At 51.4% G+C, this 15,783-nt stretch overlaps 1 protein-coding gene across 2 annotated transcripts in view; it reads right to left on the reverse strand.

The window, feature by feature from the left end:
- Positions 1-15,041, reverse strand: part of CCDC82 (coiled-coil domain containing 82) — a 149,598-nt gene extending 134,557 nt beyond the window's left edge. Inside the window, exon 1 of one of the 2 annotated variants that reach the window (XM_085621427.1) lies at positions 14,958-15,041. The gene's annotated coding sequence lies outside the window, so the exon portion shown is untranslated. The remainder of the gene's footprint in view (positions 1-14,957) is intronic. The other variant, XM_085621428.1, reaches the window with a different exon arrangement.
- Positions 15,042-15,783: the final 742 nt, after the last annotated feature.

Raw genomic sequence — 15,783 nt, forward strand, 5'->3', positions numbered from 1 at the left:
ATTAGCAAGCACATGGGCCAATGCGAGCTTTTTTCGTCTGAAATAGTGCCACGCTTGTCTTGGCACGGGGCCAGTTCTAATGAAGCAGTGGAACATTCGCGCAAAAGGGTTAACAGTGCAATGCACAAGTTCACAGACCAAAAAGGTTTTGGGTTTATCAGACATGAGCTGATCCAGATCAAGGTGAGAGGCTATTTTGATGCCGATAAGGTTCACTTGTCACAGGCTGGAATGGACCTGTTCCTCTTGGACATGCAAGAGACACTGGAAGGAGCCGGGTGCAAGTGAAGAAAGTGCTGTTTGGTTGGTGGGGGACTCGGTAGGCGACGGGGGCCACCTCCAGAGCAGTGGCGGAGTTACAGGGCGATCTGGAAACAGTCTGGGTACAGGATACCTCTGCAAGAGCACAATAGGGGTGCCAGAGCCAAATCACAGGAGCCTCAGAGGAGGGTCCTGGAACAATGACGTCGGTGCCCCGTTAGTCCGTTAGGGCGGTTGTGGGCCTGAACAACCGGGGGCTTGCCTTGCTACGCTCTGCCATGAAAGGGGCGTGAGTAATAAGGGACCAATGTGTCACGTGATCCAGTAAGGGGATCACCCCTATAAGGGTAGTGCTGATTGGGTTTTTCCACAGTGCTTGGCTCATCAGGCGGGCTGCGCAGCATAGGTTAGTACGGCTGCCTGCCCTTGAATCGTCCGTAAGATAACCCACCGTATATTGCATACTTTTGTATGGAATAAACCTGCAGCAATATTTTCTCCAAACAAAAAAGTTGTGCTGTGTATTAATTCATGCATGCTTATTCTGCTGTGGTGTGGGTCTTGTGCCCATAATGGAACTATGCGGCTGCCCTCGGCACCCCCAGGGGGCCACCTCAGAGGGCGGCCACCCCTTAGTTGCATTTGGGCACCCCCCCCCCCCCCCTCTTCTGCGGGACTCCAGGAGGAGTCCCCTTTCAGGGCGAGCCAGACACGTCATGTCCGGTGCACCGGGGGATGGGGAGGGGTATTTAGGCCTCCCTCCTCCATTTTTGGTCCTCTTTGCTGCCCTTCATGCCATCTCCCACCCTACCGCGTACCAGGCAGGGGAATTTCAGAGGACGTTGTAATGCTTTCATAGTCGTTGCAGGCGGAGTTACAGGGCGATCTAGAAGCAGTCTGGGTACAGAAGGATACCTCTGCAAGAGCACAATAGGGGTGCCAGAGCCAAATCACAGGAGCCTCAGGGGAGGGTCCTGGAACAATGACGTTGGTGCCCCGTTAGTCCGTTAGGGCGGTTGTGGGCCTGAACAAAGGGGGGCTTGCCTTGCTACGGTCCGCCCTGAAAGGGGCGTGAGTAATAAGGGACCAATGTGTCACGTGATCCAGTAAGGTGATCACCCCTATAAGGGTAGCGCTGATTGGGTTTTTCCACAGTGCTTGGCTCATCAGGCGGGCAGGGCAGCATAGGTTAGTATGGCTGCCTGCCCTTGGATCGCCCGTAAGATAACCCACCGTATATTGCATACTTTTGTATGGAATAAACCTGCAGCAATATTTTCTCCAAACAAAAAAGTTGTGTTGTGTATTTATTCATGCATGCTTATTCTGCTGTGGTGTGGGTGGGGGTCTTGTGCCTATAATGGAACCATGCGGCTGCCCTCGGCCCCCACATGGGACCTCCTCAGAGGGCGGCCACCACTTAGTTGCATTTGGGCACTCCCCCCCCCCTTCCCCCCCCCCCCCCCCTGCGGGACTCCAGGAGGAGTCCCCTTTCAGGGCGCGCCAGACACGTCATGTCCGGTGCACCGGGGGATGGGGAGGGGTATTTAGGCCTCCCTCCCCCATTTTTGGTCCTCTTTGCTGCCCTTCACACCGTCTCCCACCCTACCGCGTACCCGGCATGGGACAGGCAGGGGAATTTTCAGAGGACGTTGTAATGTTTTCTTTGTCGTTGCAGGCGGAGTTACAGAGTGATCTGGAAGCAGTCTGGGTACAGAAGGATACCTCTGCAAGAGCACAATAGGGGTGCCAGAGCCAAATCGCAGGAGCCTCAGGGGAGGGTCCTGGAACAATGACGTTGGCACCCCATTATTCCGTTAGGGCGGTTGTGGGCCTGAACAACCGGGGGCTTGCCTTGCTATGGTCCGCCCTGAAAGGGGCGTGAGTAATAAGGGACCAATGTGTCACGTGATCCAGTAAGGTGATCACCCCTATAAGGGTAGCGCTGATTGGGTTTTTCCACAGTGCTTGGCTCATCAGGCGGGCAGGGCAGCATAGGTTAGTATGGCTGCCTGCCCTTGGATCGCCCGTAAGATAACCCACCGTATATTGCATACTTTTGTATGGAATAAACCTGCAGCAATATTTTCTCCAAACAAGAAAGTTGTGTTGTGTATTTATTAAAGCATGCTTATTCTGCTGTGGTGTGGGTGGGGGTCTTGTGCCTATAATGGAACTATGCGGCTGCCCTCGGCCCCCACAGGGGACCTCCTCAGAGGGCGGCCACCACTTAGTTGCATTTGGGCACTCCCCCCCCCCCCTCCCTTCTGCGGGTCTCCAGGAGGAGTCCCCTTTCAGGGCGCGCCAGACACGACATGTCCGGTGCACCGGGGGATGGGGAGGGGTATTTCCCATGAGGCACAGGGTCAAGACTGATTTGCATATGGCCATGTCTAAACTGGGGTGGTGTAGTGGGCAAAAGAACGATGGATTTAACCCAGATCTCTTGACTGGGGGAGAATGTCTGCATTGTCAGCATTCCGTCCATCAATTGTTTGTTGTAACGCTTTTCGCCCTAAGTGGGATGGGTATTCCCAGACGTGGGACCCGTGCTCACTACGCCACTGGAGTCAAGCTATCCTGGCTGATGACGGCTGATAGCCAGAAACCGGTCCTAGGATGCTTGATTCTGGTCCAGTGAAGACATGGCTTGGCAGTTCGGGCTGGACTGTTCCCATGAGGCACAGGGTCAAGACTGATTTGCATATGGCCATGTCTAAACTGGGGTGGTGTAGTGGGCAAAAGAACGATGGATTTAACCCAGATCTCTTGACTGGGGGAGAATGTCTGCATTGTCAGCATTCCGTCCATCAATTGTTTGTTGTAACGCTTTTCGCCCTAAGTGGGATGGGTATTCCCAGACGTGGGACCCGTGCTCACTACGCCACTGGAGTCAAGCTATCCTGGCTGATGACGGCTGATAGCCAGAAACCGGTCCTAGGATGCTTGATTCTGGTCCAGTGAAGACATGGCTTGGCAGTTCGGGCTGGACTGTTCCCATGAGGCACAGGGTCAAGACTGATTTGCATATGGCCATGTCTAAACTGGGGTGGTGTAGTGGGCAAAAGAACGATGGATTTAACCCAGATCTCTTGACTGGGGGAGAATGTCTGCATTGTCAGCATTCCGTCCATCAATTGTTTGTTGTAACGCTTTTCGCCCTAAGTGGGATGGGTATTCCCAGACGTGGGACCCGTGCTCACTACGCCACTGGAGTCAAGCTATCCTGGCTGATGACGGCTGATAGCCAGAAACCGGTCCTAGGATGCTTGATTCTGGTCCAGTGAAGACATGGCTTGGCAGTTCGGGCTGGACTGTTCCCATGAGGCACAGGGTCAAGACTGATTTGCATATGGCCATGTCTAAACTGGGGTGGTGTAGTGGGCAAAAGAACGATGGATTTAACCCAGATCTCTTGACTGGGGGAGAATGTCTGCATTGTCAGCATTCCGTCCATCAATTGTTTGTTGTAACGCTTTTCGCCCTAAGTGGGATGGGTATTCCCAGACGTGGGACCCGTGCTCACTACGCCACTGGAGTCAAGCTATCCTGGCTGATGACGGCTGATAGCCAGAAACCGGTCCTAGGATGCTTGATTCTGGTCCAGTGAAGACATGGCTTGGCAGTTCGGGCAGGACTGTTCCCATGAGGCACAGGGTCAAGACTGATTTGCATATGGCCATGTCTAAACTGGGGTGGTGTAGTGGGCAAAAGAACGATGGATTTAACCCAGATCCAGATCTCTTGACTGGGGGAGAATGTCTGCATTGTCAGTATTCCGTCCATCAATTGTTTGTTGTAACGCTTTTCGCCCTAAGTGGGATGGGTATTCCCAGACGTGGGACCCGTGCTCACTACGCCACTGGAGTCAAGCTATCCTGGCTGATGACGGCTGATAGCCAGAAACCGGTCCTAGGATGCTTGATTCTGGTCCAGTGAAGACATGGCTTGGCAGTTCGGGCTGGACTGTTCCCATGAGGCACAGGGTCAAGACTGATTTGCATATGGCCATGTCTAAACTGGGGTGGTGTAGTGGGCAAAAGAACGATGGATTTAACCCAGATCTCTTGACTGGGGGAGAATGTCTGCATTGTCAGCATTCCGTCCATCAATTGTTTGTTGTAACGCTTTTCGCTCTAAGTTGGATGGGTATTCCCAGACGTGGGACCCGTGCTCACTACGCCACTGGAGTCAAGCTATCCTGGCTGATGACGGCTGATAGCCAGAAACCGGTCCTAGGATGCTTGATTCTGGTCCAGTGAAGACATGGCTTGGCAGTTCGGGCTGGACTGTTCCCATGAGGCACAGGGTCAAGACTGATTTGCATATGGCCATGTCTAAACTGGGGTGGTGTAGTGGGCAAAAGAACGATGGATTTAACCCAGATCTCTTGACTGGGGGAGAATGTCTGCATTGTCAGCATTCCGTCCATCAATTGTTTGTTGTAACGCTTTTCGCCCTAAGTGGGATGGGTATTCCCAGACGTGGGACCCGTGCTCACTACGCCACTGGAGTCAAGCTATCCTGGCTGATGACGGCTGATAGCCAGAAACCGGTCCTAGGATGCTTGATTCTGGTCCAGTGAAGACATGGCTTGGCAGTTCGGGCTGGACTGTTCCCATGAGGCACAGGGTCAAGACTGATTTGCATATGGCCATGTCTAAACTGGGGTGGTGTAGTGGGCAAAAGAACGATGGATTTAACCCAGATCTCTTGACTGGGGGAGAATGTCTGCATTGTCAGCATTCCGTCCATCAATTGTTTGTTGTAACGCTTTTCGCCCTAAGTGGGATGGGTATTCCCAGACGTGGGACCCGTGCTCACTACGCCACTGGAGTCAAGCTATCCTGGCTGATGACGGCTGATAGCCAGAAACCGGTCCTAGGATGCTTGATTCTGGTCCAGTGAAGACATGGCTTGGCAGTTCGGGCTGGACTGTTCCCATGAGGCACAGGGTCAAGACTGATTTGCATATGGCCATGTCTAAACTGGGGTGGTGTAGTGGGCAAAAGAACGATGGATTTAACCCAGATCTCTTGACTGGGGGAGAATGTCTGCATTGTCAGCATTCCGTCCATCAATTGTTTGTTGTAACGCTTTTCGCCCTAAGTGGGATGGGTATTCCCAGACGTGGGACCCGTGCTCACTACGCCACTGGAGTCAAGCTATCCTGGCTGATGACGGCTGATAGCCAGAAACCGGTCCTAGGATGCTTGATTCTGGTCCAGTGAAGACATGGCTTGGCAGTTCGGGCTGGACTGTTCCCATGAGGCACAGGGTCAAGACTGATTTGCATATGGCCATGTCTAAACTGGGGTGGTGTAGTGGGCAAAAGAACGATGGATTTAACCCAGATCTCTTGACTGGGGGAGAATGTCTGCATTGTCAGCATTCCGTCCATCAATTGTTTGTTGTAACGCTTTTCGCCCTAAGTGGGATGGGTATTCCCAGACGTGGGACCCGTGCTCACTACGCCACTGGAGTCAAGCTATCCTGGCTGATGACGGCTGATAGCCAGAAACCGGTCCTAGGGTGCTTGATTCTGGTCCAGTGAAGACATGGCTTGGCAGTTCGGGCTGGACTGTTCCCATGAGGCAAAGGGTCAAGACTGATTTGCATATGGCCATGTCTAAACTGGGGTGGTGTAGTGGGCAAAAGAACGATGGATTTAACCCAGATCTCTTGACTGGGGGAGAATGTCTGCATTGTCAGCATTCCGTCCATCAATTGTTTGTTGTAACGCTTTTCGCCCTAAGTGGGATGGGTATTCCCAGACGTGGGACCCGTGCTCACTACGCCACTGGAGTCAAGCTATCCTGGCTGATGACGGCTGATAGCCAGAAACCGGTCCTAGGATGCTTGATTCTGGTCCAGTGAAGACATGGCTTGGCAGTTCGGGCTGGACTGTTCCCATGAGGCACAGGGTCAAGACTGATTTGCATATGGCCATGTCTAAACTGGGGTGGTGTAGTGGGCAAAAGAACGATGGATTTAACCCAGATCTCTTGACTGGGGGAGAATGTCTGCATTGTCAGCATTCCGTCCATCAATTGTTTGTTGTAACGCTTTTCGCCCTAAGTGGGATGGGTATTCCCAGACGTGGGACCCGTGCTCACTACGCCACTGGAGTCAAGCTATCCTGGCTGATGACGGCTGATAGCCAGAAACCGGTCCTAGGATGCTTGATTCTGGTCCAGTGAAGACATGGCTTGGCAGTTCGGGCTGGACTGTTCCCATGAGGCACAGGGTCAAGACTGATTTGCATATGGCCATGTCTAAACTGGGGTGGTGTAGTGGGCAAAAGAACGATGGATTTAACCCAGATCCAGATCTCTTGACTGGGGGAGAATGTCTGCATTGTCAGCATTCCGTCCATCAATTGTTTGTTGTAACGCTTTTCGCCCTAAGTGGGATGGGTATTCCCAGACGTGGGACCCGTGCTCACTACGCCACTGGAGTCAAGCTATCCTGGCTGATGACGGCTGATAGCCAGAAACCGGTCCTAGGATGCTTGATTCTGGTCCAGTGAAGACATGGCTTGGCAGTTCGGGCTGGACTGTTCCCATGAGGCACAGGGTCAAGACTGATTTGCATATGGCCATGTCTAAACTGGGGTGGTGTAGTGGGCAAAAGAACGATGGATTTAACCCAGATCTCTTGACTGGGGGAGAATGTCTGCATTGTCAGCATTCCGTCCATCAATTGTTTGTTGTAACGCTTTTCGCTCTAAGTTGGATGGGTATTCCCAGACGTGGGACCCGTGCTCACTACGCCACTGGAGTCAAGCTATCCTGGCTGATGACGGCTGATAGCCAGAAACCGGTCCTAGGATGCTTGATTCTGGTCCAGTGAAGACATGGCTTGGCAGTTCGGGCTGGACTGTTCCCATGAGGCACAGGGTCAAGACTGATTTGCATATGGCCATGTCTAAACTGGGGTGGTGTAGTGGGCAAAAGAACGATGGATTTAACCCAGATCTCTTGACTGGGGGAGAATGTCTGCATTGTCAGCATTCCGTCCATCAATTGTTTGTTGTAACGCTTTTCGCCCTAAGTGGGATGGGTATTCCCAGACGTGGGACCCGTGCTCACTACGCCACTGGAGTCAAGCTATCCTGGCTGATGACGGCTGATAGCCAGAAACCGGTCCTAGGATGCTTGATTCTGGTCCAGTGAAGACATGGCTTGGCAGTTCGGGCTGGACTGTTCCCATGAGGCACAGGGTCAAGACTGATTTGCATATGGCCATGTCTAAACTGGGGTGGTGTAGTGGGCAAAAGAACGATGGATTTAACCCAGATCTCTTGACTGGGGGAGAATGTCTGCATTGTCAGCATTCCGTCCATCAATTGTTTGTTGTAACGCTTTTCGCCCTAAGTGGGATGGGTATTCCCAGACGTGGGACCCGTGCTCACTACGCCACTGGAGTCAAGCTATCCTGGCTGATGACGGCTGATAGCCAGAAACCGGTCCTAGGATGCTTGATTCTGGTCCAGTGAAGACATGGCTTGGCAGTTCGGGCTGGACTGTTCCCATGAGGCACAGGGTCAAGACTGATTTGCATATGGCCATGTCTAAACTGGGGTGGTGTAGTGGGCAAAAGAACGATGGATTTAACCCAGATCTCTTGACTGGGGGAGAATGTCTGCATTGTCAGCATTCCGTCCATCAATTGTTTGTTGTAACGCTTTTCGCCCTAAGTGGGATGGGTATTCCCAGACGTGGGACCCGTGCTCACTACGCCACTGGAGTCAAGCTATCCTGGCTGATGACGGCTGATAGCCAGAAACCGGTCCTAGGATGCTTGATTCTGGTCCAGTGAAGACATGGCTTGGCAGTTCGGGCTGGACTGTTCCCATGAGGCACAGGGTCAAGACTGATTTGCATATGGCCATGTCTAAACTGGGGTGGTGTAGTGGGCAAAAGAACGATGGATTTAACCCAGATCTCTTGACTGGGGGAGAATGTCTGCATTGTCAGCATTCCGTCCATCAATTGTTTGTTGTAACGCTTTTCGCCCTAAGTGGGATGGGTATTCCCAGACGTGGGACCCGTGCTCACTACGCCACTGGAGTCAAGCTATCCTGGCTGATGACGGCTGATAGCCAGAAACCGGTCCTAGGATGCTTGATTCTGGTCCAGTGAAGACATGGCTTGGCAGTTCGGGCTGGACTGTTCCCATGAGGCAAAGGGTCAAGACTGATTTGCATATGGCCATGTCTAAACTGGGGTGGTGTAGTGGGCAAAAGAACGATGGATTTAACCCAGATCTCTTGACTGGGGGAGAATGTCTGCATTGTCAGCATTCCGTCCATCAATTGTTTGTTGTAACGCTTTTCGCCCTAAGTGGGATGGGTATTCCCAGACGTGGGACCCGTGCTCACTACGCCACTGGAGTCAAGCTATCCTGGCTGATGACGGCTGATAGCCAGAAACCGGTCCTAGGATGCTTGATTCTGGTCCAGTGAAGACATGGCTTGGCAGTTCGGGCTGGACTGTTCCCATGAGGCACAGGGTCAAGACTGATTTGCATATGGCCATGTCTAAACTGGGGTGGTGTAGTGGGCAAAAGAACGATGGATTTAACCCAGATCTCTTGACTGGGGGAGAATGTCTGCATTGTCAGCATTCCGTCCATCAATTGTTTGTTGTAACGCTTTTCGCCCTAAGTGGGATGGGTATTCCCAGACGTGGGACCCGTGCTCACTACGCCACTGGAGTCAAGCTATCCTGGCTGATGACGGCTGATAGCCAGAAACCGGTCCTAGGATGCTTGATTCTGGTCCAGTGAAGACATGGCTTGGCAGTTCGGGCTGGACTGTTCCCATGAGGCACAGGGTCAAGACTGATTTGCATATGGCCATGTCTAAACTGGGGTGGTGTAGTGGGCAAAAGAACGATGGATTTAACCCAGATCTCTTGACTGGGGGAGAATGTCTGCATTGTCAGCATTCCGTCCATCAATTGTTTGTTGTAACGCTTTTCGCCCTAAGTGGGATGGGTATTCCCAGACGTGGGACCCGTGCTCACTACGCCACTGGAGTCAAGCTATCCTGGCTGATGACGGCTGATAGCCAGAAACCGGTCCTAGGATGCTTGATTCTGGTCCAGTGAAGACATGGCTTGGCAGTTCGGGCTGGACTGTTCCCATGAGGCACAGGGTCAAGACTGATTTGCATATGGCCATGTCTAAACTGGGGTGGTGTAGTGGGCAAAAGAACGATGGATTTAACCCAGATCTCTTGACTGGGGGAGAATGTCTGCATTGTCAGCATTCCGTCCATCAATTGTTTGTTGTAACGCTTTTCGCCCTAAGTGGGATGGGTATTCCCAGACGTGGGACCCGTGCTCACTACGCCACTGGAGTCAAGCTATCCTGGCTGATGACGGCTGATAGCCAGAAACCGGTCCTAGGATGCTTGATTCTGGTCCAGTGAAGACATGGCTTGGCAGTTCGGGCTGGACTGTTCCCATGAGGCACAGGGTCAAGACTGATTTGCATATGGCCATGTCTAAACTGGGGTGGTGTAGTGGGCAAAAGAACGATGGATTTAACCCAGATCTCTTGACTGGGGGAGAATGTCTGCATTGTCAGCATTCCGTCCATCAATTGTTTGTTGTAACGCTTTTCGCCCTAAGTGGGATGGGTATTCCCAGACGTGGGACCCGTGCTCACTACGCCACTGGAGTCAAGCTATCCTGGCTGATGACGGCTGATAGCCAGAAACCGGTCCTAGGATGCTTGATTCTGGTCCAGTGAAGACATGGCTTGGCAGTTCGGGCTGGACTGTTCCCATGAGGCAAAGGGTCAAGACTGATTTGCATATGGCCATGTCTAAACTGGGGTGGTGTAGTGGGCAAAAGAACGATGGATTTAACCCAGATCTCTTGACTGGGGGAGAATGTCTGCATTGTCAGCATTCCGTCCATCAATTGTTTGTTGTAACGCTTTTCGCCCTAAGTGGGATGGGTATTCCCAGACGTGGGACCCGTGCTCACTACGCCACTGGAGTCAAGCTATCCTGGCTGATGACGGCTGATAGCCAGAAACCGGTCCTAGGATGCTTGATTCTGGTCCAGTGAAGACATGGCTTGGCAGTTCGGGCTGGACTGTTCCCATGAGGCACAGGGTCAAGACTGATTTGCATATGGCCATGTCTAAACTGGGGTGGTGTAGTGGGCAAAAGAACGATGGATTTAACCCAGATCTCTTGACTGGGGGAGAATGTCTGCATTGTCAGCATTCCGTCCATCAATTGTTTGTTGTAACGCTTTTCGCCCTAAGTGGGATGGGTATTCCCAGACGTGGGACCCGTGCTCACTACGCCACTGGAGTCAAGCTATCCTGGCTGATGACGGCTGATAGCCAGAAACCGGTCCTAGGATGCTTGATTCTGGTCCAGTGAAGACATGGCTTGGCAGTTCGGGCTGGACTGTTCCCATGAGGCACAGGGTCAAGACTGATTTGCATATGGCCATGTCTAAACTGGGGTGGTGTAGTGGGCAAAAGAACGATGGATTTAACCCAGATCCAGATCTCTTGACTGGGGGAGAATGTCTGCATTGTCAGCATTCCGTCCATCAATTGTTTGTTGTAACGCTTTTCGCCCTAAGTGGGATGGGTATTCCCAGACGTGGGACCCGTGCTCACTACGCCACTAGAGTCAAGCTATCCTGGCTGATGACGGCTGATAGCCAGAAACCGGTCCTAGGATGCTTGATTCTGGTCCAGTGAAGACATGGCTTGGCAGTTCGGGCTGGACTGTTCCCATGAGGCACAGGGTCAAGACTGATTTGCATATGGCCATGTCTAAACTGGGGTGGTGTAGTGGGCAAAAGAACGATGGATTTAACCCAGATCTCTTGACTGGGGGAGAATGTCTGCATTGTCAGCATTCCGTCCATCAATTGTTTGTTGTAACGCTTTTCGCTCTAAGTTGGATGGGTATTCCCAGACGTGGGACCCGTGCTCACTACGCCACTGGAGTCAAGCTATCCTGGCTGATGACGGCTGATAGCCAGAAACCGGTCCTAGGATGCTTGATTCTGGTCCAGTGAAGACATGGCTTGGCAGTTCGGGCTGGACTGTTCCCATGAGGCACAGGGTCAAGACTGATTTGCATATGGCCATGTCTAAACTGGGGTGGTGTAGTGGGCAAAAGAACGATGGATTTAACCCAGATCTCTTGACTGGGGGAGAATGTCTGCATTGTCAGCATTCCGTCCATCAATTGTTTGTTGTAACGCTTTTCGCCCTAAGTGGGATGGGTATTCCCAGACGTGGGACCCGTGCTCACTACGCCACTGGAGTCAAGCTATCCTGGCTGATGACGGCTGATAGCCAGAAACCGGTCCTAGGATGCTTGATTCTGGTCCAGTGAAGACATGGCTTGGCAGTTCGGGCTGGACTGTTCCCATGAGGCACAGGGTCAAGACTGATTTGCATATGGCCATGTCTAAACTGGGGTGGTGTAGTGGGCAAAAGAACGATGGATTTAACCCAGATCTCTTGACTGGGGGAGAATGTCTGCATTGTCAGCATTCCGTCCATCAATTGTTTGTTGTAACGCTTTTCGCCCTAAGTGGGATGGGTATTCCCAGACGTGGGACCCGTGCTCACTACGCCACTGGAGTCAAGCTATCCTGGCTGATGACGGCTGATAGCCAGAAACCGGTCCTAGGATGCTTGATTCTGGTCCAGTGAAGACATGGCTTGGCAGTTCGGGCTGGACTGTTCCCATGAGGCACAGGGTCAAGACTGATTTGCATATGGCCATGTCTAAACTGGGGTGGTGTAGTGGGCAAAAGAACGATGGATTTAACCCAGATCTCTTGACTGGGGGAGAATGTCTGCATTGTCAGCATTCCGTCCATCAATTGTTTGTTGTAACGCTTTTCGCCCTAAGTGGGATGGGTATTCCCAGACGTGGGACCCGTGCTCACTACGCCACTGGAGTCAAGCTATCCTGGCTGATGACGGCTGATAGCCAGAAACCGGTCCTAGGATGCTTGATTCTGGTCCAGTGAAGACATGGCTTGGCAGTTCGGGCTGGACTGTTCCCATGAGGCACAGGGTCAAGACTGATTTGCATATGGCCATGTCTAAACTGGGGTGGTGTAGTGGGCAAAAGAACGATGGATTTAACCCAGATCTCTTGACTGGGGGAGAATGTCTGCATTGTCAGCATTCCGTCCATCAATTGTTTGTTGTAACGCTTTTCGCCCTAAGTGGGATGGGTATTCCCAGACGTGGGACCCGTGCTCACTACGCCACTGGAGTCAAGCTATCCTGGCTGATGACGGCTGATAGCCAGAAACCGGTCCTAGGATGCTTGATTCTGGTCCAGTGAAGACATGGCTTGGCAGTTCGGGCTGGACTGTTCCCATGAGGCACAGGGTCAAGACTGATTTGCATATGGCCATGTCTAAACTGGGGTGGTGTAGTGGGCAAAAGAACGATGGATTTAACCCAGATCTCTTGACTGGGGGAGAATGTCTGCATTGTCAGCATTCCGTCCATCAATTGTTTGTTGTAACGCTTTTCGCCCTAAGTGGGATGGGTATTCCCAGACGTGGGACCCGTGCTCACTACGCCACTGGAGTCAAGCTATCCTGGCTGATGACGGCTGATAGCCAGAAACCGGTCCTAGGATGCTTGATTCTGGTCCAGTGAAGACATGGCTTGGCAGTTCGGGCTGGACTGTTCCCATGAGGCACAGGGTCAAGACTGATTTGCATATGGCCATGTCTAAACTGGGGTGGTGTAGTGGGCAAAAGAACGATGGATTTAACCCAGATCTCTTGACTGGGGGAGAATGTCTGCATTGTCAGCATTCCGTCCATCAATTGTTTGTTGTAACGCGTGTATTTATTCATGCATGCTTATTCTGCTGTGGTGTGGGTCTTGTGCCTATAATGGAACTATGCAGCTGCCCTCGGCCCCCACTGGGGGCCACCTCAGAGGGTGGCTACCACTTAGTTGCATTTGGGCACTCCCCCCCCTCTTTTCTGTGGGTTTCCAGGAGAAGTCCCCTTTCAGGGCACGCCAGACTCGTCATGTCCGGCGCACCGGGGGATGAGGAGGGGTATTTAGGCCTCCCTCCCCCATTTTTGGTCCTCTTTGCTGCCCTTCACGCCGTTTCCCACCCTACCGCGTACCCGGCATGGGACAGGCAGGGGAATTTCAGAGGACGTTGTAATGTTTTCTTTGTCGTTGCAGGCGGAGTTACAGAGCGATCTGGAAGCAGTCTGTGTACAGAAGGATACCTCTGCAAGAGCACAATAGGGGTGCCAGAGCCAAATCACAGGAGCCTCAGGGGAGGGTCCTGGAACAATGACGTTGGCGCCCCGTTAGTCCGTTATGCGGCTGTGGGCCTGAACAACCGGGGGCTTGCCTTGCTACGCTCCGCCCTGAAAGGGGCGTGAGTAATAAGGGACCAATGTGTCACGTGATCCAGTAAGGGGATCACCCCTATAAGGGTAGCGCTGATTGGGTTTTTCCACAGTGCTTGGCTCATCAGGCGGGCAGGGCAGCATAGGTTAGTACGGCTGCCTGCCCTTGGATCGCCCGTAAGATAACCCACCGTATATTGCATACTTTTGTATGGAATAAACCTGCAGCAATATTTTCTCCAAACAAAAAAGTTGTGTTGTTTATTTATTCATGCATGCTTATTCTGCTGTGGTGTGGGTGGGGGTCTTGTGCCTATAATGGAACTAAAGCATATCTAGTACATTTTGCAACAAGGTAGACTAAACTCTTAGGGGCAGATTTATATCGGACTTGCGCCACTTTTACGCCGCCGTTGCGTCACTTTTGTGACGCAGCGGCGGCGTAAACCCTGCGCCATGTTGCGCCCCATTTACAACGTGACGCATCTAGGGAGATGCATCACGTTGTAAAGCTTGCACCACATGTGGGCGTACCTGCACAGAGGGGGGTGTTCCGGTGGAGGAACGCCTCCGAAAAGTGGCTGAGTGAAATCTACAAGATTTCACTCAGTCACTTTTCCAGCCATGCTGCGTCAAAACCCTGCGCCTGCTTGAAGCAGGCGTAAGGATTGACGCAGCATTGTAACGATAGGGCACCCCCGAGCCTTGCTGGAGCTGCGTCGCGCTTGCGACGCAACTCCAGCAATGCGCCAACCTTCCGCCATCAGATGCGTCACGCATCTGTTTATCCTTGCGCATCGATGCGCTGCATTGTAAATGCGGCGCATCTATTGTGGCGCAAGGGTAAACTTTCGTGACGCATCTTTCCTGGCGCATCCCTGCTGATTTGCAGGGATGCGCCAGGAAACATAAATCTGCCCCTTACATTCTATCAATGCACTAGGGTAGCAAATGTTTTGATAAGCCAGTTCTTCACAGTCAGCGGATCACGACAATTAAATCTTCGTAATCGATCTTAAGGGAAGAAAGAGATCATTACAGTGCGCTTTTATCACGGTCACTCAGCTTGCTGATGGTATGCATTCACGAATTACTTGCTTCCACCACCTCCAAAACATCAGGCAGACAAACGCCATTTGGAGGACTAGGAACAACCACTGCGACACAAAAATGTCAAACTTTTTCAGAAGTAATAGTTAGCAATACACAGAGCTGCAGTAACGGTCCCAAGCACAGGCAGTACGTTTCGTAAAACGAGATCAGTTAAAAGTGTTCCCGACCTTCCGAGAACCACTTTGTACTTACTAGGCTACATCTGCTTGTTGCAGGCACCGCACAGGATATACTCCCCTGCTTTTGCTTACCGCCTCCCAGGACCTTCCACGGACCGCTGGCAATGTATAATATACAAGACAGCCATGTTGGAAGGGGGTTATTTTCACGCCGAAAATGCTCAAACATGCCTATCAGTAATGAAATATTAAAAAGTAGTATCTATTCACGTAAAAGTTTGAAAGCGTGTAAATAAATCGCTCCGATTGATCATTTCAGGCGAAGCAAGGGGTAATAAAAGGATTATTAGAATCCGTTCTCAGATACATTAGTTTCTAAATAAAATTTCAAACAATAACGAACGTATTCATTTTTAAGAGAAGCTTCCTAAATGGACTGTGTTAGCCTGTCTGCAAAATGAAAACTACTGTTATGCTTATCAAGTTGGGAGGGCGGGAATGGGGGCGTAGATGCCTGGTCCTTCTTTTGTGTCGCGAGCTGTGGCTGGGGACTTTAAGGTAGGTATGTTTTTCTGGCTTTTCCTGGACGTTATCTGCAGAAAAACTAAGAATACCTTGTATGAAGTATACTGTTGTAGTCCAGACTCATGCCAAAAGTGCGAGTGGATACTTTTATTGTAGTGGAGATTTGCAATAAGTGAACGTCCCTTGGCCTCCACCCAGCAGTCCAAACTGACGGGAGATTCACCTGCTTGAGAGATTTGTTTGCAATGTCACAATTCAAATTTTTTGATAGAATTTACTATATTTAAATTGGTTAAAGATTTAATTCCAAATTTATGTAATAGTGCTGTTGCATTTTATTTAGTGTTATAGTTAAAATAAATATATAAAAATAC

This window comes from Triturus cristatus, chromosome 8 (assembly GCF_964204655.1).
Source record: "Triturus cristatus chromosome 8, aTriCri1.1, whole genome shotgun sequence".
In the NCBI taxonomy this organism is placed as follows: Eukaryota; Metazoa; Chordata; class Amphibia; order Caudata; family Salamandridae; genus Triturus; species Triturus cristatus.